A 27,278-nucleotide genomic window follows, 5' to 3' on the forward strand; every position below is an offset into this window, starting at 1 on the left:
ATGACGAAGGGGTATGGAGGCTACAGTGGTTGCCCAAAGTGTACGGTCGAGGGCTTGTACTCGGATGAAGGAGTAGTGTTCCTTGACATGAACTGCCCATTACGCACAGACTTCAGTTTCAGGCAGCAGCATGATGCAGAAGATCACAAAGGAGAGTCCATTCTGTTGAACCTGCCTATCAACAGCGTGCACGATTTGCCCTTGGACTATATGCTTCTTGTTCTGCTTGGGGTCATGAAGAAACTGCTTTCATTGTGGACTTCAGGACCACTCGCTGTTCGCTTGGGGCCGCTAGAGCGGCATGCTTTTTACGAGAAAAGCGAGCAGCTGCGTCCTCACATATTAAGCGAATTCCCGCGAAAGTCTCGAGGACTCGATGAAATGGACTGTTTGAAGGCAGTTGAATTCAGGCTTGTTCGCTTCTACACTGGAGTTTTTCTTCTGAAGCTCTGCCTGACAGATCGCCTCTATCAGCATTTTTTGCTGCTCCATGCTTCTCTCTCCGATACAATCTTGTGCGCAACAAGGACGAGGACAACAGCAGAGAAGAGGACACAACAAGGCGCAACTTTCAACTGAATTTTATTGAAAATGTGTTCCGGTATATATTGTCTCAACCATCGTCACAATGACAACAAAACGACAAAAGTAAAGGAAAAACACCATCACAGAGCATACCTGGGAAACAACATTATCTCGTTCTCAGGAAAAACAATTCTTTCTCCGATAATGGAATCGACGGCATAGAAACACAGGTGTCTCCTAAATAATCAATGTGCTCGGCTTCTATGATTTCGCGTGTTACCGCTGACTTGCATTTCCCAATTTTTACGCTTTCATCCAACAGTGGGGTACAACCGCATGTCATGCAATGCAAGTCAAGAAAGCCACCGTTCTTTTTTTGCACGTTGTTATGTACCCAGGGCATGCAGATGTCACTAGCGTCGGCTCCCATTCAAAGCATTTCATGCTAATACCTACTCTCGGGGATGAGATAGGCCGCTGTATTTTTATCTCTGTGTTATGACAGTTTTAGCAAGGTCTGTGTCCCTAAATTGTATATATAAATTTCTCTTGTTAATTTGGTGCTTTACTCCAGGTCCTGCAATGTTTCCATAATCTAATGGCCATCAACAGCCAAGTCTTTTTTATGCTTTAGGTGCAGGTAACCTGCCTGATCACCCAAGGAGCAGTTCTGGTGACCCCTGTGTGCACAGTAAGCACCTTTTGTACTGTCTAGTGTTGAACTTTTCAAGAACAAAAATCCGTATCACTTAGGTTGCAATTAAAGGTTCCTTCTCGCCTGTTTCTAATGCCAGGAGAAATATTCACTATCAAGTTCTTAGTGCAGATATAAACAGCCTTTAGCAGAGCATTACTTCCCACTGCCGTTGTGTGCTCTACAAGTGACAGGCAACCACGAGCATCCTCTTTTGAAGCCTTCGATGACTCCAACCTTACAGAGATAGGTAAGCATTTAAAATAGCATGCCATTTTCTCCGGACCATTGTCTGTGGACTATACATGTCTAGAAAGCTGATATTTTACACTGTGCGGACTATCTGAGAACATGAGCATAGACTTATGTTTCCAGGTTTCTAAATTTATGTCCATTCTTTTGGAAAAACCCACTGCAATGCCTGCTTTGCTGGTAACAAATTAACTTAAAAGTATAATTAAATTATATTTACTGTATGCAATGTAAGACATATTTAAAGGTGGCACAATATATGAAATCAAGCGAGTGTTTTGCTTTTCTATTCAACAATACAGTTTATTTCATTTTTAATCCTATACTACCTGCAACTTATAAGCAAGTTTCAGACAATTAACAGTTCTTTTGTTTTTTTAAATTACAGACATCGAGGGTTCACAAGAATCAGTCCTTTTATGAAGGTATTGTTAAATCTTCATGCCCTCTCGGAGTAGTTAACGTTGGGGCTGGGAAATTAATTCAATACATTAATGGCTCACGTAATCGCAAATGATTAATCGGTAACTTGAATTTAATGTCAGTTGAGCAGGTTGACCTACTGGCAATCTTCTCATTCAAACTTCATCACACTCTGCAGTTGACAAGTTTTGTAAAAATTGGTGTCTTACTGACAATGTGTCAAAAATATATATAGGCTTTTCTAAATGCTACATATTAGAAAGCTCTCCGAAAATAATTGAAACATTCAAAGAAAGGTTGGCAGCCATATTTGAAGCTCCTGCACTTTTGTGAAGCTTCACTGCTTTGCACCATTATTGTAGGGTGAACCTACACTCTTTTGAACAGGCATACCCTGAGAAGGGGTGGACACGGTTGAATACCTCTGTTTCATGGTCCCGGAAATTTAGCTCACTATTATAGATTTAATTTCATTGGATACAATTCATTATAGGTTGCCTCATAATTTTATGTTGTGGTGCCAACCAAACAGTATTGACCTATATGTGTGTAGCGGCAGCTATCGGCAGCGATCCAGCAGCTGTTAACTGCGGAAGAGCTCGGCTACCGCAAACCTACAGAATTATTGCGACGCATGGAGCACCTCCTTGGAGACAAAGCCACAACGATGGACACATTCATATTTAAAGAACTTTTTCTACAACGCCTACCAAGCCAAGTCCGTATGATTTTGAGTACATCTGCCACCGACTCAATCTCCACGCTTGCTCGTATGGCCGACCAAATAATGGACGTAGGCTTCCCTGCCATCTCAGCGGTGCGTCAAGAGAACTCCTCAACGCCGTGCACTACTGTGACCGACATCGGATCCCAGCTCGCTCTACTCCTCAGCTTCAACGACCACATAGAGGCCAGGGTGAGCAGCTGAGTCGTGAGATTCGTAACCTCCCATCACGACCTTCCTATCCTTGACCGTCAATCCACGAGCTAACGCTGCCCGGCGCCGCAGTGAATCAAGAGCTGGGTCCCCCCTTCCAAGAGTATGCTGGTACCACCAGAGATACGGATCCCAAGCCAGAGCATGCCGCCCACCGTGTAACTACTCCGGAAACGACATGGGCACCCGCTGAAGGCCGCCAGCGTCGAAAGACCAACTTCAGGCCGGCTTTTCTACGTCACGGACCGCAACACAAAGGTCCGCTTCCTGGTGGATACTGGGGCTGAGGAAAGCGTGGTACCTCCTACGCTGGAAGACCGCCGGTGCCGCCAAGAGTCCCCACCGCTCCAGGCTGTTAACGGATCCCCGATAAAAGCGTACGGCGAAAGGTCCCTGACGTTGGACATCGGACTCTGCCGGACATTCCGTTGGATTTTTATTATCGCGGATGTTCGGCAGGCCATCATAGAAGCAGACGTTCTGTGGCGATTCGCACTGACCGTGGACCTGAGGAGAAATCAACTCCTTGACACCGAGACGCAATTAAGCGTCCAAGTTATCATGTAGAAGTCCCCTCCTCTTAAACTTGCTCTTCCACGAACAGAAACGAGTTCTCCTTGGCAAGCCATCGCCGACGAATTTTCTGCCGTGTTTCGCCCACCTGCTCCCGATCAAGCCATTTGACACACCATGACACATCACATCGTGATGAAAAGGGCCCCGGTTTTCGCCAGACCACGTCGACTCGCTCCCGACCGCCTCAAGATATCCAAAAACCAATTCGAACACATGCATGAACTTGGTTTTATCAGGCCATCTTTGTATCCTTGGTCTTCGGCACTTCACGTGGCCCCGAAGAAAACCGGGGACTGGCGCCCCTGTGGGGACTACCGATCATTAAACCAGTGTACTCTCCCCGACCGTTACCCAATCCCTCATATTCAGGACTTCGGTGGCATCCTGCAGGGCGCGAAGGTTTTTAGCAAGGTGAACCTCGTGAACCATTCTACCAGATCCCCATTGAACCGGCAGATATCGCCAAGACGGCTGTCATCACACCGTTTGAATTGTACGAGTTCATGCGAATGCCCTTTGGACTCCGCAACGCTGCACAAACCTTTCAACGATTCGTCGACACAGTCCTCCGAGGTTTGTCATTCACCTTCGCGTATATCGACGATATTTTTGTATTCAGCAACACTCCGGAAGAGCACGCCGAACATCTACGACAACTCTTCTCGCGTTTCCAAGAATACGGACTTGTCGTCAATCCGACCAATTGTGAATTCGGCGTCAACGAACATAAATTTCTTGGCCATCACGTTGATAGCCGTGGAATTCAGCCATTACCCGAGAAAGTCGAAGTCATCCGAAGCTTTCCACAACCCCCGACGGCGAAGAAACTTCGGGAATTTCTCGGACTCGTGAATTTCTATCGACGGTTTATACCTCGGTGCGCCCAAGCTTGCGATCCCCTCTACGACCTACTGCCGGCCACCAAAGTAAAGGCAGCGCCACTCCATTGGACGGCAACCGCCAACCAAGCTTCCGAGAGAGTAAAAAATATCATTGCCAACGTCACCCTTCTCAGCCACTTCAAAAGCGACGCACCGCTCCCCATCATGGTCGACGCCTCGGATGGAGCTGTTGGAGCGGTTTTACAAAAACAAGACGGAAACAACTGGCAACCACTTTCCTCCTTCTCGAAGATGCTGACTCCGACAGAACGGCGATACATCACCTTTGGACGTGAGCTGCTGGCAATATACCTTGCCATCAAGCACTTTCGCCACTGCGTGGAAGGTCGAAGCTTCTTCGTCTTGACAGACCATAAGCCGTTGACCTACGCGCTAGCCTCCTACAGCACAGCACACAGTCCGCGTGAGATACGGCAGATGGCATATATTTCGGAATTGACCACAGACATCCGCTTCGTTAAGGGCACGGACAACGCCGCAGCTGACGCACGCTCCAGAGTTGGGGTCAATCTCTGCTCCACGGAACGACCTGCAGTTCCTTACGAACAGCTGGCGGAGGCACAACAAGGCGACCTCGAACTACAACGCCTACGAACAACGTCAACGACATTAGTCTTTGAAGACATACAGATGCCCGACTGTGACGACACAGTTGCATGCGAAGTTTCGATAGGTCGTCCCCGCCCCTTCGTACCAGCAGACTTGCGACGAACAGTTCTTGACTGCCTCCACTCCTTGTCCCATCCCGGGATACGAGCAACCCAGAAACTGATAGTTTCGCGGTTTATATGGCCTTGTATCAACGTTGACGTGAGGTCCTGGGCCAAAAGTTGCATCCAGTGTCAACGCTCGAAAGTTCACCGGCACACCAAGACTCCCTTGGGGAATTTTAGCACACCGGAAAATCGCTTCGCCCACATTCACGTTGATATCGTGGGACCACTTCCTCTATCACAAGAAAACCGTTATCTTCTGATCTGCGTCGATCGCTTCACGCGGTGGCCCGAAGCTGCACCAATGAAAGACATCACCGCAACAACCGTAGCTTGCACACTGATTGAAATGTAGATTAGTCGCTCTGGTGTCCCGCAGACAATCACAACGGACAAAGGACATCAGTTCGAAGCGACTTTATTTCGGACCCTCTCCCATTTCCTTGGAATCCAACACATCCATACGACGTCCTACCATCCAATCTCCAACGGCTTGGTAGAGCGTTTTCATCGTCAGTTGAAAGTCTCCATAAAAGCACAAACCAACAGCTCGGCATGGACAGAGGCTCTTCCACTTGTCTTGTTGGGAATCAGAACAGCCTTCAAATCGGACATTAATTGCAGAGCAGCTGAACTCGTTTACGGCACCTCACTCCGCTTGTCTGGTGATTTTTTTTCTTCCTCAGCCAACATTACACAGAAAACAGCAGAAAACTACGTCCAGCGGCTGCGACTACTAATGAAAGATCTTCAGTCCACCTGCCCAAGGACGCCCTCCACAAGACACATTTTTGTCAGCCGCGATCTCGACAAAAGTACACACGTGTTCGTTCGACACGACGGCATGAAGAAGCCCTTGCAGTCTACATATGACGGCCCTTATCTGATACTGCGTCGAGACAAGAAGAACCTGACGCTCGACGTCAACGGTCGAGAAGAAGTAGTCTCGCTGGACAGAGTCAAGCCAGGTAACTTGGCACCCGATTTCTACTCGCCGCAACCACACGCCTTCCAAAGCCACCTCGCGTCAGGTTCCAGATGAACGCCAGCCTGCACACGCACCCTCTCGAAGCCAGGAACGCTCGCCAGACCGCTTCCTCGCTCGGGGGGAAGTACCTGTAGCGGTAGCTATCGGCAGCGATCCAGCGCTTGAACGGCGCCAAGCTCACGGGACAGGCACGAGCTAAGGACACGAGGTGCCTGGGCCGCGAGTTGCACGGAATTTGGAATTCGGCGAAGGGCCCCTCGATGAGCTAGTCAAAAAGGACAGTGTAAAATATTGTAAATAAATACGTAGAGCGTTATTTACCGAGTCTCCATTCCTACATATGTATAGCAATGATACACAAGTATCCTGAGTGTTATTGATACATGTGAACTTCTAGGGCATCAGGCAAGAGGAAGAAAGGATCCACAAGACCAGGGTAACTGCTTTTTTGGCATTTATACTGCACCAGTTGCATCAAGTGGACGTTTTCTGCATTAGAGCCTAAGTTCATATAAATGTATCAGACAGCGAAGGCTTGGCACAAGGCATTCTTTCTACACAGCTAGGCCAGTTGATAGAGAGACAGTCCAATATAAATTTTGTCATAATCAGATAGTTAAGCAGGTAAGGCTGAAGTGTTTAATTGATATATAACTCTTGCGTCCTTTGTACCTTTCATACCATTTGTTTCTTCTATAACTAGACAGCGAGGGTCACAGAAATCTAAGTCACTTTAAAAAAATCTCAAAAATCAGTTTTACATTTATAGACCCTGTAGTTTACGACATGTGCTCAGCTAGGCAGTGTATTTGTTTATAAATATTTTGAAGGAAAAGCCTTGCCTCGGTAAGTTGCAAATAAAAATAGCAAAAGTTACAAAAAAATTAATAAATATCTTATGGTCTAGCATGAAGTTAAGCATCTTCCAGACCGCAGCATTAAAAACATTGTTGTAGGGCATCTACCAGATGAACTGGGTGACGAAAGCAAAGTGACAATGGTCTCCTTTCCTACACTACCTGTGTTAGCTTCCTAAAATGCCCAAATGACTTGCAACAACGTTTTCAAGTTCTGATCCGAAATAGGCTTAAACCCCTGTCTTTCCATAAAAAATGTAGTTTTTATTAATAACTTTCACTGATAAAAGTATTTTTTATTTATATTTTTATTTTCACAAAACAAATTTACCACCTAGTGTGACCGTTAAAGTAAATTAGACTATCACAGGATGAGAGACAGATTTTTTTATATTTTACTGCGATAGCAGTTATTGGCAGCTTTCCAATAAAATCCTTCCTATGCCTATCACAAAACAATCGTTATTCTGTGATGGCCTCCTAGATGGTGCTAAAGTCCCGCTGGATCTACGCAAAATACAAGTGCAGTTCTGCAGACGTCTTCTAGATTGCTCCACGGGTTCCATCACTTTACACTCTAGTCGCATCATGCAATGGCAGCGCCTCCTTCCTCTCTAGTTTTCCGGTTTTCCTGGGTATGTTGCATGCTCATCCTAACTTCTATTGTATTACATTGCGTGGTGATTTTCGCAATGATGCATGACGCATATACGAGGTAATTGCGTTACATTCCTAAACGTACTATTGCATTTCCGCTGTTATCGCGGTGATTCATGTCACGCCTCAGCGTGATTATGACGACTTTTTTTTTAATTTGGGTTACATTCCTTTGGCGATTGCTGTATATTACATAATAAATTCTTAGCATGTGACAAAATATTTTGTAGTTTGTCGTCTTTCAATTTTGAATTAAGCCTCCATATTTGTTTTATGTTCATTGGTGCATTATGAGATGCCTTATATGAATGATCATGTAAATTTTGTTTTAATTAATTGCTTCCTTTATAGAACAAGGGTTCAAGCAGCACATCCTGAGGCTCCTCAACATTGTTCGTTTCACCGTCCAGCAACATGGGGAAATGCTGAACAAGCTCTGTGAAGTCCTTCCAAGCCATGCAGTCGCCGTACGCCCCCGTCTCTTCGAACAACCGTTCAACAAGCTAGTTGACCTCATGGCCTTTGACAAGACATTGGTGAACAAAAAGGCGGCGAGTCTTGTGAGCACTTTAATACAGCTACACAGAGTCGACAATGCTGCATTTTCTAAAAGGAGGTGCTATACACTGCAGGGCAGTTCAGTGAATGTCTACCTACATTAGATAAGATTATCTCTAAATGAACCCGAGTAGAACTGCCAAAATTTGGCAACTTCGTAAATTGCCTTTCAAAAGTCTGGCTGTGCTTTGGGTTCTACATCTGCCTGGCATTGTGATGTAACAGTTGCTTATCGCTGTAATATCTGAATGCATGACAACTCTCTCATGCACCTTTTTGTTGCATGGTTTCACTATAAGAGGAACTATGCAGCACATTGCTTTTAAGCAATGTTTTTATGTCTTGTACAAGGTGTTTCAGCTAACTTGTGCCAAGGGGTAAAAAAAAAGCTGGTGCAAACTACGCCTGTCGAACCAACAAAGTATTGTTCACGGTCCAACTGGGCGAGTCATAATATTTTGTTGCGATGTGCCAAACTGGCTAATTAAAGGAGTTGTGCATCAATTTTAACATTGAAAGAATAGGTGTTTTCTACTTTTGACATTGTTCGCCTTGCCACAAATGACAGAAAACACACCTCCTTCCTTCAAAATGCAGCGATTCCGCCGCGTAATCGCGAGACAAAAATTAGAATATTCCTCTAGGTGCAGCCGCGAGCGGCGGCCATGAGAAACACGCGGCGTGACGTCAATGGGGAATCTTGTAGAAATATAGCAAGTTGTGCGAATACCTCCTCGATAAAAGGTAACTTTTCTATAAATCTTGTCGTTCTAACATAAATATAAATGCGTCAAAACCTGGTATCATCGACAAAACTTTTATTATACGAAGTTTCAGTGGCGCCATCTATCTTATGTCCACAAAACCGTCAGCTACGGAACAGCCGCCAGAAGCCGGAGGGGGAAGGGGAACAGGGCCAAGCGGGTATGGCCAAAGCCGGATTAGACTTTCCTCCTTTCACCATATTGTTCGCGCTGCGGGCGTTGGCTGCGCCTGCCAGCACGTTGTCACGCTGTCGCGAGCGGATGAGGTTTCGCTGCTCACTGATGGCTCTAATGAGAGAACTTCACCGGAACCCCGCGCCTTCCCCATTGACGGCACAGCGCACGTGACTCGGTAGTGAAGGAGCTGAGAGGTGCCGAAAACCTCAATCTTTGTCTATTTTTAAAATAAAAACTAGGACGTGCAGACAAAAGCGGTTTTTTGCTCTTTACTTCAGAAAAGTCGAGACACCTACTCCAACATTAGTTAAGCAAAGCACTGAAACTGTTGCACAGCTCCATTAACAAGTTAATCTTGTCTAGCAACCTGGGAAACCTGGAATTGTCAAGGAATTTCGGATCACCTGCGAAAATAAGAGAATTGTCAGGGAATTCGTCTAGACGTTGGCCAAATCAGAGAAAAAGGCCAGTGCGAGTGACGCGGTGGTGTGCAATGAAGCCCAAGAGTCGCGCATTGACGTGGCTGCGCTAAATTACATTGCCAGAAACTGTGTAAAACACGTTACGACATGACATCTAGAGCGCAGCTCTTAGGGACCCGTTTCCAGTCTGAGCGGCGTCGGCGTCCCTACTGAAAAAAACCATTTGGAGCCTATATGAAAATAAACGGGTCCATACCGGTAACAGTTTAACCATACCGGTCACCAGTTTGTCAAAGGGGTCGCCCGTATGGCTCAAAGGGGTCTCCCGTATGAGCCATAACGGTCACCTATTTGGACAAACAGGTCACCCCTTTGTCAAACGGGTCGCTCGTCTGGGCAAATGGGCGACTCGTTTGGGCAAAGTTGTCGCACGTTTGCTCAAACCGGTGACCATTTTGCAAACTGTACCGGTTTAATCAAACGGCTCTCAGGAGCCCGTTTGATACTGAACGTACAGATCGGCGGCGTGGGCACGCCTAGCGTTTCATCCGTGGCAGCCAATGTTTCCGGAAGGCTGGGAGCGCCGGTTCATCGATTTCAGATCGTCCGCGTAATGCAAGTAATTATATTTATATTTCAATTGCGCTGATATTCGCTTATACTGAAACTAAAACTAACACCTTTTTTGTTGTTGTTTTACGTAAACGCGCGACGTTGGTGAGCCGATATTTCTGACAGAACTTTAAAACTTTGTTCATCTTTGTTGCCTCAATTTACTTGTTCAGCTCGAATCTCTCTCACAGAAGACGCGACCGCGTGAAAAAATGTACGTCTAGACTCCGTTTCACTTTAATTCAAGGCGCAGCGAAGGTAGCACGCGTACACGCGGCTGCAAGAACATCAAGCATTGCGAGAGCACGCCCGCCGTTGCAGCAGTCAAACTACGAGCTCGCGCTGAGTGCTTTCTTCGCTCGGGCGCAAGCCGAGCTTCTGGCCGCCCCGCCGCCATTTCCAAGGTTCAAGCGTGCTAAAATGCGTGCGCGCGTGTTTTTTTTTTTTTTTCGAGGTTACCCTATTGGAAAACCCCAATATAAACAGCGTATTATGGATATTGGTAAACAATATCTTTTTATTGTATTGCAATACAATATAGACAGTGTATTGGAAAACATTACATTTATTGTATTGTATTACAATAAGGATTTGTTATGGGATTCCAATATCCATAATACGCTGAAAATATTGGAATCCAATACCGTATAAACCCTTATTGGATCCCCATGTGTCGTATGGGGATCCAATAAGGGTTTACGATTCCAATATACTCAGCGTATTATGGATATTGGAATCCAATATATTATATCGGCTACCAATAAAACTATATGCGAGTTGGGATATCACGTTCAGCACGACATTTCTTTGCAACGCAGTCTCTTCTTGTGTGTATTTCTGAGTGATAAAATAAAAAGTGTTGTTGTTGTCAAATTATGAATAAAGAAGCAAAACACTGGGCTTATCCATGCCAAATATATTTAACATATTCCTTGCTGCAACAAGTAGTAATCCTTCACTAAGCCGGATAGATTCAAAATTATGTCTGCGTTTGATTGTGGAAAAATAAGCTTCCATTCCACTGCCACGGATCATTCTGAGCTCCGTCAATTAAATAAACCTATCGGCTCGTCTGGCTTCACAGTTCCTGCTTTGCACCTAACTGAAGTATCTGGAATGCTCACCTTTGAGGAGAAACAAACTGGTGCTTGCTTGCTTGTAGGCCATGGAAACTGGAAGAGAGGTTTGCGATTAGTTGCGTTCAAGTAGCAATTACATTGAGTAGCCCCGTAAAGTACACTAAGTCGAAAAGATTAAAACAATTACATGCGCAGGACATAGATAACCTCTTACTACGTAACTGGGCATACGTCAATGTCGCTCGCGTGTATTACAGAAAAATAAGCTTCAATGCACGAGCCCCCAGTCGTTCCGAGATCTGTCAATTAAAAATGCTGTACCGGTCGTCTGGCTTCAGTATTCCTGCTTGGGGAATCTGGAATTCTCACCTCTGAGGAGAAGCAAACTGGGACCTGCTGGCTCTTAAGCCTTGGAAACTGTCAGAAAGATTTGCGATTAGCTGCGTCCAAGTACCAATTTCTTTGACCAGCCACCTACAGCACACTAAGCAAGATAAAATCAAAATTACATGTGCGTGACATAATATGCCTCTTGTGACAAAACTGGGCACATGTTTTGTCGCCTACAGTAACACTGAAGCCAGACAGACAAGCGATACGGCATATTTAATTGACGGAGCTCAGAACGACTGGGGACGCTTTCACTGAAGCTTGTTTTGCTACAATACACGCGTGTATTGCAGCAAAACAAGCTTCAGTGAAAGCGTCCCCAGTCGTTCTAAGTTCCGTCAATTAAATATGCCGTACCGCTTGTTTGGCTTCAGTATTGCTGCTCCAGAGCAAACTAGAAAATCTGGAATCCTCACCTTTGAACGAGAGCGAACTGGCACCTGCTGGCTTGTGGGCCGTGGAAACTGCAAGAGAGATTTTTGATTAGTTACGTACAAGTAACAATTTTTTTCGAGTAGCTGCCTACAGCACATTCAAATTACACGCACGGGACATAGATGCCTCATACGACGGACCCCCTTCATCCTTGTTTTCCATTAACTCTGCTCACCTTCACCACCCGCCTTCAATTTCTGCGCTACTTCTTTAATCTCGATTCCCTGGTTCCCAAAGGCCATGCCATGGCTTGTGCCAGTCACAGGTCTGTCAGCTCTGCAACTGGCGCCATTGTGGCAAAGACGCCAAAGCGCCTGGCGCTTGATGTGCTCTTTTAATATTTTGAGCATTGCTGAAAACAGGTGGATGGGTGTCTGGTATACCCTTTGATTAGTTGCGGGTCGTTTCGAATCAGAGGGTAGGCGCTTCCGCGATCTGAGCGCATGCTCGGTATTTAACAATAGTTGAAATTGAACTCTGCAGGAATCTTCAATCATAACGAACAGAATGTGCATGCCAAAAGGCTTAGCAATTGAAACACTCACCATCTATCTATTTTCGTTTCTTGTCCGCAAGAAGCTGTCGTATATGTAGCCTCCCTTGCTTAAGCCGCTCCTCCCTAGTGTCCCGGTTGGGTCTTGTCCTGATGAATCGTCGGTGGAGACCTGAGGTGCAGTCAACATCAGATTAGACCTTTTGAGACAGAACCATATACTTGCTGGGAGGAAGTACACCCAAACGAATTTTAGCCATGTCATTCATAGGGAGTTTTAAAATGAAAGGCCTGACGTAAAATGAGACGTCAATACTGACGCACCCCTTTTGCAAACCTAAAATTTTGAAGCTAGGGGGACAAGGCACATGAATCCCGGCATGTGGATGAAATGTTTACCTTAAGATCCTGACTCAATGCCCATCCCCGAATATTCGACCACCACACTTTTAGAAAAAGATAACTTTTTAGAAAACAACAAGTCATCGACCACCCCTACAAAAGCCTGAACCAAGCCTACTCGTATCATGGCTTGTTTGCTCCGTGCCGCCTTGAGTTCATTCGGGCTGACAATTTTTTTTTTCAAATGGAACCCAGATTCTCAGTTTTGGTTTCACTTGCAGAGGCAGGTGGATACTTTAGTAAAGCTTCCTCCCTATACGCTTCTGAGTCAACATTTTTGCAATGGCCAACCCCCGGGCTGTGATTTTTGCGCTCCTTGACAAATGCTGAAACTCATATAGCAGTGATGTGATTGGCCTAAGCCGTTTTGGAGCAGAAAAAGTGGCCTTTGGAGCAGCCAAAACAGTGTTTTGGAGCATCAAAAGTAGCTTTTAAAGCAGATATTCTAATAAAAATTAAAATATTTGTTTTAAATGCTGGACACGCGAAGAGAATCATGCTCGCCGAAATAAACCAATTATGGTGAAGTTCGGCCACCTGGGAGTCTTTCAAGATGTAACTGAAATGCCAATGACATGACACATTTCTTTTTGCTTTTCGAAACATTCTGCAAGGCTGGAGTAAGCTTTGCTTTAGCTTAGGGTAGTGATGAATGTCCAATTTCAATGTCTCCAAAGAAATATTGCGACATCCCACAAGTGTACAGTGCTGTAGGCATTGCCAAGCAATTCCGAAAAACTGCTTGCCACCGTTTTACTGGTTGCCGACGTGCCAGATTTTCGTCAAAACTAATTAAATGTAAAACAATGAATTGCAAGCGTCCCAGCTGGTGCCTCTGTTGTGCAATTATGTTCGCATCCTTGGTTCACATGCACGTGAGGGCAACTCCTGCAGGCTTGCAGGTCACGTGCTTCGTCGCGCGAGCGAAACGGCTGTTCGATCGAAACCGAAACCATGCCTCTCCGCTCTGCCGCCAACTGGTTTCCAAAAGTCTATGCAAAATGTAACTGCACAGCATGCGACAAAAAAGAGTCCAGCGCCGCGTGCTTGCAAGGCCGGCAGGTGATGTATGAGATAAACACAGAAAAAAAAAACCTGAGCGCATTGATGCAAGACATCGCGAGCCAGGGTAGCTTTGTGCAACGACTGAACTCAAGACAAACAAGCGCGCTCTGTGGGTTCAGCGTGCAGACATTCCCTTCTTTGCTTCAGCTCACTTCAATTTTTCTTCGCGACACATTTTTCACGTACCGGGGTCCCTCTCGAAAGAAAGCCCACCAAGAGAAACCTAGGTAATCAATACTTCGACACAGCAGTCTTTGAGCTAGAGAGGGATTTTCAAGCAGCGTATGTTTTAAACAAGAACATGAATGTTGACGAACATGCGGCGGTTTTTATGTTTCAGTTTAGGAAGCTCCATATCTCCAACGTCTTGCGGCCGTTGATTTTAGGAGCAAGAGCTTCAGCTCAAAAAGTAACTCCCGCCGCGCCGAAACATAGTTTCGTTTCACAGCGTCACGTCATGGCTGGTACCCAGCACGCTAGCGTCGCAGCACACACACACACGCCGGCAACTATCGTTAAAAAAAAAGCGAGACGAGGCTTACGCTTACGAGACGACGAGACATGAAAGGAGAGACGGCATGGCGGAAAAAACCATGTAAAAAACCATGGATGATTGATGCAGGGTATTTTGTGTCGGGCGGCCGTTTGCGCCGCCTAGCTCATGCATGCTCAGTTACGGTACTTAGTTTAGTTTCAGTTTTGAAAGGCGACCAAAATTGGCCCTTTGGCGCAGATTACCCATATTTTGGCAAAATGTAGCAGGATGTAGCAGGGTTAGCCCCTTGGCGCAGTTTGGCGCAATTGGCGCAGCCATCACATCACAGATATAGGCGGGCAATAGCTCGCCTTGAAAATACTTGCTCTTGGTGGCCGAGAACAAACTCGTGTTCCTGATTGGCAGCCATTTGCTGCGAAGAATACCTGCACATATCCTAAAGAACCCAGTCTTAGTCTAACACAGATGCTTCGGCCAGACAGAGACGCAAAAGCCTGACACAAGACCACTATAAAGACAGGAAATAGAGTGTCTGTGAGGAATAAAACACACAACTCAGATAGGCATCAATCACTCACCTTGAAAACATTTGCCATGAGCGGCAAAGAGCAAACTCTTGGCCTTGATTGGCTGGTGCTTGCCACCAAGACCTGCATGTATAAGACCCGGTCTTAGTCAAACTTGGGTGTTTTTGCAGAAGAGACACAACAAAATACTAATGCAAGACCAGAACACATAGGAAATGGCATCCAAGAGGAATGAAACATAAAACTCATACAGGCGGGTAATAGCTCACCTTGAAAATACTTGCTCTTGGTGGCCGAGAACAAACTTGTGTTCCTGATTGGCAGCCATTTGCTGCGAAGATTACCTGCACATATCCTAAAGAAACCAGTCTGAGTCTAACACAGATGCTTTGGCCGGACAGACACACAAAAGTCTGATACAAACCACAAAAAGCAGGAAATAGTGTCTGCGAGAGATGAAAACAGACCGAGGTGGAGAGGCTCGTTCTGTTTCACCTTAGTCAAAAAGTGTAGCTCATTTTGCTAAAACAATGCATATTTGCTAAAAAATGAATAATATATATTTTGCCCCACTTAGCAGAGTTTACTGCCAAGGGTACCTGCAAACCAGAATAAGTCAGACTTAGTCAGTTTTTTTTTTTCTTTTGATGAGCGACAACAGAATCCTAAACGGGGGATGAAACAAAATATAAGCCTACCAAGCCAGACTAGTTTGCCTTGATGCAAGTACAGTGCCTCGGCCGACAAATGAGTTTCTATTCTTGGTCACTTGTCATATTTGATGGGAATAGTAAAGTAAATGAAAATAAGGCTATCTCTCTTGCAGCCGACAGCTGCAAACGAAATTCATATACCTCGATAAACGACCTAAAAATAAAATTGGGTGGTGGCCAAGTGGTTTATGGTGTCAAATTTCAAATTTACAACTGTGTAGTTCTGGTTTAAGTCCTCCTGGTGTATATTTTTATCCTTATTAATTTTATTTAAATTTGTTTTTGAGGCACTAGCACATAATTTATATGCTAATTCAACTTTAGAAGCGTTTTAAGAATACTCCACGGCTTAATAGTGCTCGTAATAATTTCTCATGAAGAGCGGCTTTCAATTTTTTTCTTGCTCTCGCTCCTGCTTCCTCACCCTTAAAATGCTAACAACTCGACACAAAAGTAATAAAAAAATGTGCTTCAAATGTGATGAAGATGAGCATTTCCAAGTTGTACCCCTGCTTCATGCCCTGACCATGCTACCATACCATAGCTGAGCACAGCGACGAATGGTCCCAGGTGCTGTGACCCGACCGCATATAGCCTTACGGTGTGGCGCAACTCAAGCAGCCCCTATGCTTGATGATGGAGCCAGTGTGCGAGGTGCGACCTGCTTCAGCTGTGCAAGCCACAGCTTTACAGCCTGCAAAGGGTGGGAAGATTCCCCTCCCCTTGCAGAGCTTGCAATAGCTCAGCAAGAAGCTATTGCAAGCACTAGGGAGCTGGTGTGTAAATAAAAGCACTTCTGAATTTGAATTAGTGTGTAAATTTTGCGTCTATACGTTAAAACTAAAAAAAGTATTATTTATAAATATAAATATATATATATATATATATATCTATATATATATATATATATATATATATATATATATATATACTGTAAACGACTAAATTTTCGCGAGGAACTAATTTTCGCGAATTTCGCGAATCGCCTACAAACGCGAAAAATACGTTCCGCGAACAACTCGGGCAATATGTGAACACTACGGAAGCTAAGCTCGGTTCGCGAAAATTAGAACCCGCGAATAATTTCAAATTTTCAGCTTTGGCCCGATTCGCCAAATTTTGAGTCCGCGAAAATGAAGTCGTTAACAGTATACTAAAAAAAAGGCAAAAAGAAAAGAAACGTCTCCAGGTGGGTTTGAACCCAGAGCTCCACTGCCCTTGATTTCAGTTCCCTAAGGACCACTTCAGACGGGGCAACGTTTCTAGCAATTTTGAGGTTGCTGGCGGGTTGTTCCCTAGGTTTTCCCAGATCAGAACGAATTTCTGAGATCAGGTTCGGCTCAAAACAGACAAGCAACTCTAACAAACTGGAGAAGTTTGAAGCGGCAGCAGCCAATCAGGGACGCAATATTTTCACGTGACACCCCTGTGGTGGTGAGGATGACAGCTGAAGACTTGGTCCTGGTTTGAAATGGATCATTTTGGAAATAAACTTTTTCAGAAACATGAGTGAGTATTCTCAACGCCACTCAAAGATATAAAAACACGTTTTTAGCACGTAGTTGTGCGTCTATATAGTGCAAGAAAAATCCAAATTTATGATGATGGCAAGTCATAGCAATTCGGTTGCAGCGTGTGAACGCAGGCGGCCCGTGTTGCTGGTGTTGCGACGTTAAGTTGCTGGGGGAAATTGCCCCGTCTGAAGTGGGCCTTAGGCTCGCTTCCACCGTTCACGCTCAGCGAGCAAGCCTGCTTCAACCGTTCACACCTCAAGGCAAGCTGGACAGCTACAAGCCACCTAAATGTCTACCGCCGCATCCCCGGCCAGGTCGTGACGCGACATAACTTATTAAAAGTCTTGCTGTCACTGCCACGACCGGCCAGAGTGAAGTCGAGAAAGAATCATATAAATCATTTCGTAGCTTTCTTGGAACGACCCCCCTCAAGGGAGAGTCGTCCCTCCGCCCTTCGTCGATTGTTGGACTTACGCAAAGCAACTAGCCGTCTTGGCAGAGCAGTTACAAATAACAGTGCTCATTAACTCGGCTGCCAGCATTCCAGGTGCCAACCGCAATTTCCGCCAGTTTACCCGACACCCGCTGACAATCTTGTCTGCCAGTGTTCCCGGTGTCAACTGCCATTTCCGCAATCTTTCCAACACCCACTGACAAAAACCCATCTGTACTCCAGGCCTCGACAAGCGCTTACTTGCCTACCGCATCACCCCAAACCTAAATCCTAAATCTGCAATGAGTCCTGGCTGTTTCCCCTCCTGCCACTCGTTATCCTGCCTTCCAGCGAACATTCCGTGACTCTCCTCTGCCTCTGAAGACAACTTTCTTACATCTTAAACGCGCTCCCCGTCTCTTGCAAACCACTAATCTGGGGTACCCGAGAAAGCGGGTCTGCAACCTCGTTCTTCGAGCCCTTTAGGTACTCGATTGGAGGAGACACCTGCTGAGCTCTGCCGTGAGACAAGTCGCCAAAATTCCAACATATTTGTCTCAACGGGCATCGTTAGCGTTGGTGAACAACCCGCTTAACGAATCCGTGAGACTCCCTGGGGACGACTAGAAGCAGAGGCATACCAAACGAGCCTCACGTTGGATTTTCCATTTTAATGTTGGTTTCTTTATGGAGTTCGCTTAGCTATAATAATCACCGCCCAATTGGTATGCGCTCCGCCTGTCACCCAGGGAGTGACATACAGCAACGAGAAGACAGCGAATAAGTTGACTGTACCTCACGGTTGCCCGTCGTTCGGAGCCGGCAGTCCAGGCACGCCGACCCTTGTTGTCGCCCGTCGATCAGAGCTCACAGTCGGAGTCAGTGTACAGGCCTGCGGATCGTCCTTGCCGCGCCAGCGCTATGTAGACTGGCTGTCCCGGGCTATCACTGCCCGAGTCTCGCTGTGGAATCGTCATAGCCTAGGCTAGATGGCCAGGACTCGCCGTTTCTGCCGGATCGGACTTCAAACCTCGCTGGTGGACCGCTCCGGGGTTCGGCATGGGCCAGGCCAGGCAGCCCGGCTCCGATGTTCCTGCCCAGCTCCAGCCTCGCTCAGCACGTACTGTCTCGCGCCAGCTCGTGACTTCTCCGCCGACCGCCTGTCATGCCCTCTGCCTAGTCTTTCACCCTTGGCTCCCAGAAAGTTAAGGAAAGGAAATGTACCATTATGTTCAGTGAAGTTCGGTGAGAAGACCCAGGACTCGGACAAGAATGCCGTTATCCTTAGTGTGACCCTACGAGACTCTCTTGCTGCCTTTGCTGGGGTTTATCTAACTGATGTACCTGTCTGAAAAGTAGAAGAAACATATGTGCATAACACTCATTATTCACAAGAAAATTTGTCAACATCCAAAATTACCCACGGAGAAAATTATGCGAGGAATTTGTCGGCCACGTTGGCCGAGTTACCCCTCGTGGCCAATGCTTCATTGCAACTTTTATTGTAGTAAACAGTCATAAGGTATATTAGAAAGTGCAATTTGGTTTTGTACGAACCTACAACACAGAAAACAGCACTCTAATACAGTATGTAGAGGTACCTCTAAACAAATTCCAGGGTTTCATGGAGCCTCCTTCAGATAACTGATGTTGAACATAAAATATGTGCACCAAGGAGTGAGCAAACAGTGACTTCCATCTCAAGCACACCTGCGACATGTCGACAAGGAGTGCAATGTGTAGAATGTCGTCTAGAAATGTGCAGCCAAGATGAAAAGGCGAGATATAACGATATCAGAATAAGATCACACCAAAAAGGTTCCGTTACAATCTAGGCACAGTAATGAGTCAACCGACGTTCAGCCGCGATTCACTTTGCGTTGAGGTGAAACATGGCCAACAAAATATAAAAAACGCGTTTCTTTTTTTTTTCTGTACATTATTTGCTTTGCGCCGTTGATAGAAGGACAGTTGGGCGGCGTCACAAGGTCACTCGCTAGCGTTTTTCAAATTCGTTCATCGGCACTCATGGTCTACCCGGGAGGAGAAAAGTACGAGCTCAGAGCCGAGCCGCCGAGCGTCGATTGCGACTTTCCTAAAGAGAAGCTCCGGTAACACTTCGGCGACTCGTCAGCTTCAAACAACGCATCTTCGAACCAGCTTCGAACGAGCCTGACGCGCCCGCGAATCCAATGCGCCGAACGGTCGCGGCAGAAAGCACGCCGGAAGGAAGGGGGCTGGAGGCCGAGTATCCGAAAGAGACGCGGCGCTGGTTTCTACGTCTATTTCGCACATGAGATAACAAACTGGCAAAGCTAGCCGAGTGTGAACGGTGACTGACGTTACATTGGTGCACACGCAGTCGAAATGACGCCTGCAACAGAGCAGTTTTCAACAGGGGACACATGCGTTCAAAAAGGCCGCGATTTAAAAACTTCACGTCTCCTTTCTGTCCTTCGGTGTTTACTTTGATCCGCGCACACCAAAGCACTCAATGCTGCAAGGAATAAAGTCGTGTATACGTACCTTTCGAAGCAATTGAAAGTGTGTAGGTTTCGCTCGATGCACACGAGCACAGAGTGCGACGAACGACAATCCCGCCGGCAGCGCGACGGCGCCGGCTGGCCGGGTCGCCGGGTCAGCCGGGTCGCGCAACCGACGCCAGCCCGCTGCGCACTGCGCATGCTCCGCTTCTCGGCTCTCTCAGCTCTCTCGGCCGCTCCCGCTCTGCCAGCTCTGCTGGCTCGGCAGCACGCCGACTCGCGGGCATCGCCGGCTCGCCGGGCTCGCTCCCTTCGAAGTTCGAACAGTTCGAAGTTCAAACTGCTTCCGAAGCGCGAGCTTGCGCGCGCGCGCGCGGTTTGGCGATGGAAACTATCTTCTCGAAAAACGAGGCTGCAACGTATCGTTTCATGGCGCAAATGCACGTATTTTTCACGTCGTTTTTTGTACAGTGTGTGAATCTCGCGAAACAGGCGACGAAAAGTGGTGGGTGAAATGTGCTCGCATGTCGTCGTGGATTTTGTGTACCACGTAGGATTACCCAGAAAGGTGGGTCAATATCGATAAATGTGCGCGTAAGAAGCAACTACATGCACGTGACCTGTCAAACCTATTCACCCTCATTATTTTATCGTGCGAACCGACATTGCCACGTATCGTGTTCGATTTCGGTCCCAACACCGGTAACTTCGAACGTATCGTGTTTGATGTTGTGTTTCTCGCCGTCGGTAACTTCGTATTGATATCGTATTCGGTCTGGTGGTTGTGTCTCAACACCGATGGTTTCTTGTTGTATTGCGATGTTGTGTTGCAACATCGAATTCTATCCCGGTACGTTGGGTTTATCGTTTGGCGCTCAACTTTTGTTGCATTACAACTGCAATAAACATTTGTTGGAAAACAATCACTCCAATGAGCACGTCGTTATTGGGCTTTGTCATTAAAAGGTAGGTCGCGGCGGGTGTTCCGGCTATAGTTGTTCTGAATGGTTTGGTGGTTGTCTAGTTTCAAACGCGCGAGGCTGTGTGTACTGTGTGCCGTACTAACAGCTGTACTACTTGCATTGTCGATCAATGTTAATGTGTTCGCAACGCAGAACGTTTATACTATGTGTGTATCCACACCCAATATATTTCTCGCGTATTGCCGTGTGGATATGCCAACGTAATTCATGTTGGTAACTTGGTATCCGCGTTCTGAGATTTATGCGCGCGATATCATATTGTATTCTCCTTTGGTCCCATGATCGACGACCGATATTTGTATATCGTGTGGCCGTACAGTATGTCCATGTCGGTCACCAATATGCACGCGATGTCGTATTCTATTCCGATAACCGTGTATTATATCGGGGTATTGTGCTCCGATATCGTGTTGTATACCAATACCCGCAAGTTATATCAGGATATTGTGCTCCAATATCCTGTTGTATACCAATAACCGCATACTATATCGGGATATTGTGCTCCGATATGAATTCCCATCGTGCTTATTGGGTTAATCGGATAACAATACGTTTTATTGGTTTCCATCATCTCCATTGGAATACAATATTTCCAATAAGCCGACTTCATATTGGCCTTTTTCAATAGGGTACAAAAACACATCTCACTGGAATGCCTGGGGAGAGGGACAGGGGCCGTCCAGGCCGTCCCTGTGGTCCTCGCCCCCTACCCCCTCTCTTGTCACCCGTCACGTGACCCGCGGCCGCGCGAGAGCTACACGCTGATAAGCATCGAGATCCGGAAGGGTGCGCCTAGCAGCCGCTTCTTTCTTTGTCTGCTTGTTGTCAGTTCCAGCTCGAACTTCGCGCGTCTCCCTTCTTCGATCTGTCGCCTAACCCTGCGGTCTTATTAGGATGTCTGTCGACAACGTATTGGATGTGCACCAAATCTATCAGTGTTCGAAAAGTCCTACGTCTATATCGGCAACAAGCGATTCTTCAAAGAAGTCAGGGATTCTTGCAGTTTGGTTGGGTTCGGCAACTGACAGCTCGTGCGCCACATCGTGTTGAAACTTCCAAGAAGCCGTTCCCTCTCATTTGTGTTTGTGTGGTTGTCATGCTTTGACCGTGTCGACAAATATCACGGATTACATCTTTCAAGTCCGCTATTTTTATGGTAAGTGCACTGCAACCTTACTTCTTGGCAACGATTGACCGTTCTTCTACTCGTACTCTTCCAGATTATCTATATAATTATGCAGCCACTATTCTCGCGGCAGCCCGGCGAATAATTTCCCGAAAGTCTACCTTCATAGTCTAGAATTACCTCGGTTCTTGTTTGGTTTGCTATATTCTTAGTTGTATAAAAGCTTAGTGTGCTTCTCACATTTCACAGATCGCTTGCACGTTTGTACTTGTCTACAGAAGACGTAATAAACTTTGACGAGAATTGAAAACAATCTTTTGTGTCTTTTCCTGTCCATTTGCAAGCACCTACGTGAGCACATTTGTTCTACGTGTTTCCTCCATGTTATAAATAGGTTTATGAGTTTCGGAACGTCTTAAATAAGTTTGAGATAACCAACCTACCAGACGATCCCCGTTTAGGGCTAGCGCATAATTTCCCGATTCGAATGGCACGTTCCAACGTGTGGTCACGTGCAAGGTCGAACGGGCACCTGTATCAAACGGGCACCCGTTTCAAACGGGCACCTGTATCAAATGGGTACCGTTTCGAGCGGGTACCGTTTCAAACGGCTACCCGTATCCCATAATCACGTTTGATCCAAACGGGTCGACAAGTTTGCACCCGTTTGATTTACCAGTTTGCCACCCGTTTGAATTTCAAATGGTTTTTTTCAGTAGGGGTCGGCGTCGGCGTAACCGGGGAGGGGGTCACGTGACCCCCCCCCCCCCCCGAGGTCACGTGAACCCCCCCCCCCGAGGTCAGGTGACCCCCTCGAGATCACGTGATCCCCCCCCCCCGAGATCACGTGAACCCCCCCCCCCCCCCCCGAAGGTGACGTGACCCTCCCCCCCGAGGTCACGTGACTACCCGCAGGTGACGTGACCCCCTCAGTACCCTTCCGTACTTCTCCTCAAGAGCTGCGCTCCAATTCGGCGTTACAGGGATTTGTCAACGGCTTTCATTTTTTTTTATAGCACCACAGAGAAAAATTTTATTATATTATTTTAAATTGTGAAATTATTCATATATTATGAGTTTACCAGCAGTTGTCACATTTCGATGCTTATGTAACGGTCGGGGAATTTGATCGCAATAGTCAGGGAAAACTCTAAATGTCGGGGATTTAAAAACTATATATATATTGCTAGACACCCCGGTGTGTTAAGTAACTTTTTAAATATATATTTGTGTCCAAACCCTCACCACAAAAGTTGTAGAGCATACTCAGAAACGCCTAATCAAGTTGTTTCCATGAGGATGGCCTTTGTGTGTCTAAATTTATCAAGGTGTGATGAAGGCGAACAAGATTTTTAAAAAAAATCTCATGTGGCTCTCTGCAAGCGTGTTGTGATGTTATCTCTGTTCTACCTTCAGAGAGACATCCCAGCCTATCCAGCGCTGGGAGAATATCTGTGACCTTCTAGCGTAGCTCAAAGGTGACGTGACCCTTTCAACACTTAATAGTCATGTAGGAGATTTTTTTTAAAATCCCGTGCGCTTGCATTAAAGCTAGATAAATGTAGACACGAAGGCTACCTTGATGGAAATAACAAGATTGGATGTTTCTTAACACGCTCTACAACGTTTGTATTGAATCGTTCGCGCACAAATTAATATTCTGGAGGTTTGGTAATTATTCTTTGTTATTAACCAATTTGGCACATAGCACAAAAAAATTAATGACTTGCTCAGAGGACTTTGAAATTTAATGCACTGATTCGACACATGTAATGTTCACCGGCGTTTTTTTTTTTTTTTTTTTTTTTTTTGCCCTTTGGCACAAGTTTGCTGAAACACCCAGCGTATTAGTAATCTCAAATATTGACTGCGGATTTTTTTTTCTTATAATCTATCCTAAATATTATTCTGGTATGCATATAAATCTTGCCTAAGATTATACACATTTATTTTTTAAAATAACTAAAGTGCTTCAGCCCAAACGTAAACACTGGCATGCTTTTTATGCAGGTCCAAGAATTCAGGAAAATCTCAGGGAAAACGGCCAGCAAGGCAAAAAAGTGCATTCTAGAGCACCTGCTAGGTGACCAACTAGCTGCACAGTTTTCGTGGGTAAGGCAAGCACAACTTCTCGTCCTTGAGGACTACCGCTGCAATTGTTGGTAAGTTAACATCTCTACCCTTCCTTTTCTATTACTCCGGCCAGTGGCGAAACATGCATGCCCCTCCAATTACTCAAAGCCTGGCCCAGCATCTTTTTTTTATATCAGCCCCCCTCCCCCCCGAAAGGTTGTCTGTAATCTGGGCCTGTCCATAATTATGCTTGGGAGATTAAAGGGGTGCTGAACTGAAATTTGTATTTTACAAACCAGGGCAGCAGAAACGTCATATAGGACAATGCAAACCCTCCGAAATATTACTCGTGCAGCAATATCGCAAGTAAATGGCCGTACTATTCAGGGGCGCGTGGCGTCTCATTTTTTTTGCTAAAAGGGTTAGTGGATAGGAAGCAGGCTCGCTTGTGCCGCAGGGAGGTGAAGCCAAGAAAAAAGAAGCAAGGAATGCATCGCCGCACGCCTAATTGCTACATGCATTTAGCCTCCCATTTGCTGTGTGATTCACGAATGATGGTTTGTAGCGTCTAACCTAGTTTTGTGATATCCATATTTCTGTTCAGCATCCCTAATACCTACATTCATTAAGTTTTATGTGTGTTATTATCTCTGTCAGCTTTATCCCAACATAGCTTTTGCTGCTTCGAAATAAATGTGTCCACCCTTTATCTGAAAAGGGTGGTCAGTGGATGTTCTATAGCTGTGTCGATCTAAAGCAATCAAAAGGGAGGGTAGTGACCCATCTGGGCAGAATTCCCGGAAAACCTAAACATTTCTTCTGTGCTAGGGTTTAAACTCGGGGTTTCAACAGCCTTTTTTATCTGTTGGTGGACCTTCTTTACAAAAATGGTGTTTATAATAATAAGCAAAAATGCATCTATTTCTCTAACTGTTATCAAACTGGCTGTCGAAAGTCCAGACAGTGGGTTGATCTATTGACGGCGCAGTATTCAATGGGAACACTCACATTCAATTGTGTGAGGCACCACTGGTATTATGTTATTCATACACACTTATTAATTTCAGCTGCTGGAAGGCAGCTGCCAGGTTCAAAGGATGCCATAGAAGACGTCATCAAGTCGTGGCTCTATCACGCACCTGAGCGCATGGCCGGAAAAAAACAAGAAAACCAAAGAGAAGCCGACCGAACTGACGGTATGCTTCCTGCAAGTCTGTAGTGTCTAAACCTTTGTCGCTATTGATGCCTATGGGCTACAGCATGCGAGGTCATCATTATTTCATGGGCAGTGCTTCCTTCAATTAAAAATTGTAATTAAACATTCATATAACTGCCATAGTATTTCTTTAATACAGTAGAATATTGGCCATCCCCCAGTTGGGGCAGTACCTACGCCGTTTCAGAATAGCTGGAGATTGTGGGTTGAATTGCCTGCCAAGGCAACTGCATTTTAATGAGGGTAGACCCTCAGATGCCTAGGAATGTCTAGAGCGTGCCACTGTGGCGTTTTCTATACCTCATAGCTGTGCCGAGTCATGATCATATTTAATTTTTCATCTTGATGTATAATACACATGCAATAAACCATTTAATCGCTAGTCCACTTTTTGGCAAAGTAGCCCTACAGTTAGAAAATTGCATACACATGGAAATGTAGAATAAAGACAGTCCTATTACAAGGTGCACACTTGTACTATTCACGGTTAGTAGCTGTCTCATTGGCCCTGTTGCAAAGTGCCAGCTTATGTTTTGGTTTCCAATGATCGAACCTTCTTCAATCGGGTCCGGCACTTCCCTTCACATAGTTTGCAATCTACTTCATGAAATTAGTAAAACATAAAATAGCGCAAAAAAGACAAGGAAAAGAAGTATACAAGACAGGCGCTAACTTTGAACTAGTTTTCACTGGTTGAAAGTTAGCGCCTGTCCTGTATACTTCTTGTCCTTGTCTTTTTTGCGCTATTTTATATGGTCTGCTAAGATGAACCAACTATCCCAACAACGTACCCTACTACACTTCATGGAAGTCGGTGGATAGTAAAAAATCTGTGCTATGACCAAATTATGGCTGTGCGCTTGGAATTTGATTTGAGTGTATTTGGTTATTAATATGTTATTTTAAACTTTGTATATTCACAATCTGTCCTTGTATTCAGGGAACGCTTCTCTTAAACACTACTTTTTCCTATAATACTGAACTATTCTGTTTGTATTCAAGAGCCAGACGTGCAAGCAATACATTGTTTGGATAAAAATAAAACTTTTCAAGATGTTTGTATCTAAAATTATTTTAAAATTTTGATGTGCGTTTTTCAAAAATAACTTGGGAGTGTAAGAGCTAAGAAGGGACTGTGTATGACTGTCATTGAGGACCTAAACACCACATTACTTTTTCAGCACATTCTTGTTTAGGCAAACCTTTTTGTTTGTCGCCTGGTTAAGACACTTATCATTCCTCAGATTGCCATCTATAAGCCAACATCGTGGCTTATAGATATAGGCCTCTTCAGCCTTTTAGTCCAATGCATAGCAGCTGATGTTCTTCGGTTGACTGGTCATTTTCTCACTTTCATGGAGCACACAATGGGTATTTGTACCCGCTTAACCTCAGTTAGAAGGGCTAGTATGGAAGAAACACCAATATAAACTCTAGTGACTTTTTTCTTTCAATTTCCAGATTCCGAGTAAACGAAGCCAGCAACCGGATCTGCCACAACCGGATCTGCCACACCGCTCGACGACTGCAGCAAGCCGCACCAAGGCATTTACCTGTCTTTTTTTCTTAAGTAGCGACTATGGTTTTTGTTGTTTTATTCGTTGGAGAGGCCACTTCTTTGTTATCTAAGTTCAGCGTTTATGTCATTCACAGCTTCTCTGTAGCTTGGTTGCCTAATTTTCTTAGACTTTTTACCTCCCGACATGCCAGCAAGGAGGCTGAGCATAACAGCGTCCAACACTGCCGAGCGGCATATAATTTGTCTCCATCTAAAGTGGACCGCAGCAGACGCT

General features: G+C 45.5%; 1 pseudogene; it reads left to right on the forward strand.

Moving 5' to 3' along the window:
* On the forward strand, positions 1-25,488 carry LOC120848129 (annotated as a pseudogene).
* The last annotated feature ends 1,790 nt before the right edge of the window (positions 25,489-27,278 follow it).

This window comes from Ixodes scapularis, unplaced genomic scaffold (genome assembly GCF_016920785.2).
Source record: "Ixodes scapularis isolate PalLabHiFi unplaced genomic scaffold, ASM1692078v2 PGA_scaffold12__126_contigs__length_90152505, whole genome shotgun sequence".
Classification (NCBI taxonomy): Eukaryota; Metazoa; Arthropoda; class Arachnida; order Ixodida; family Ixodidae; genus Ixodes; species Ixodes scapularis.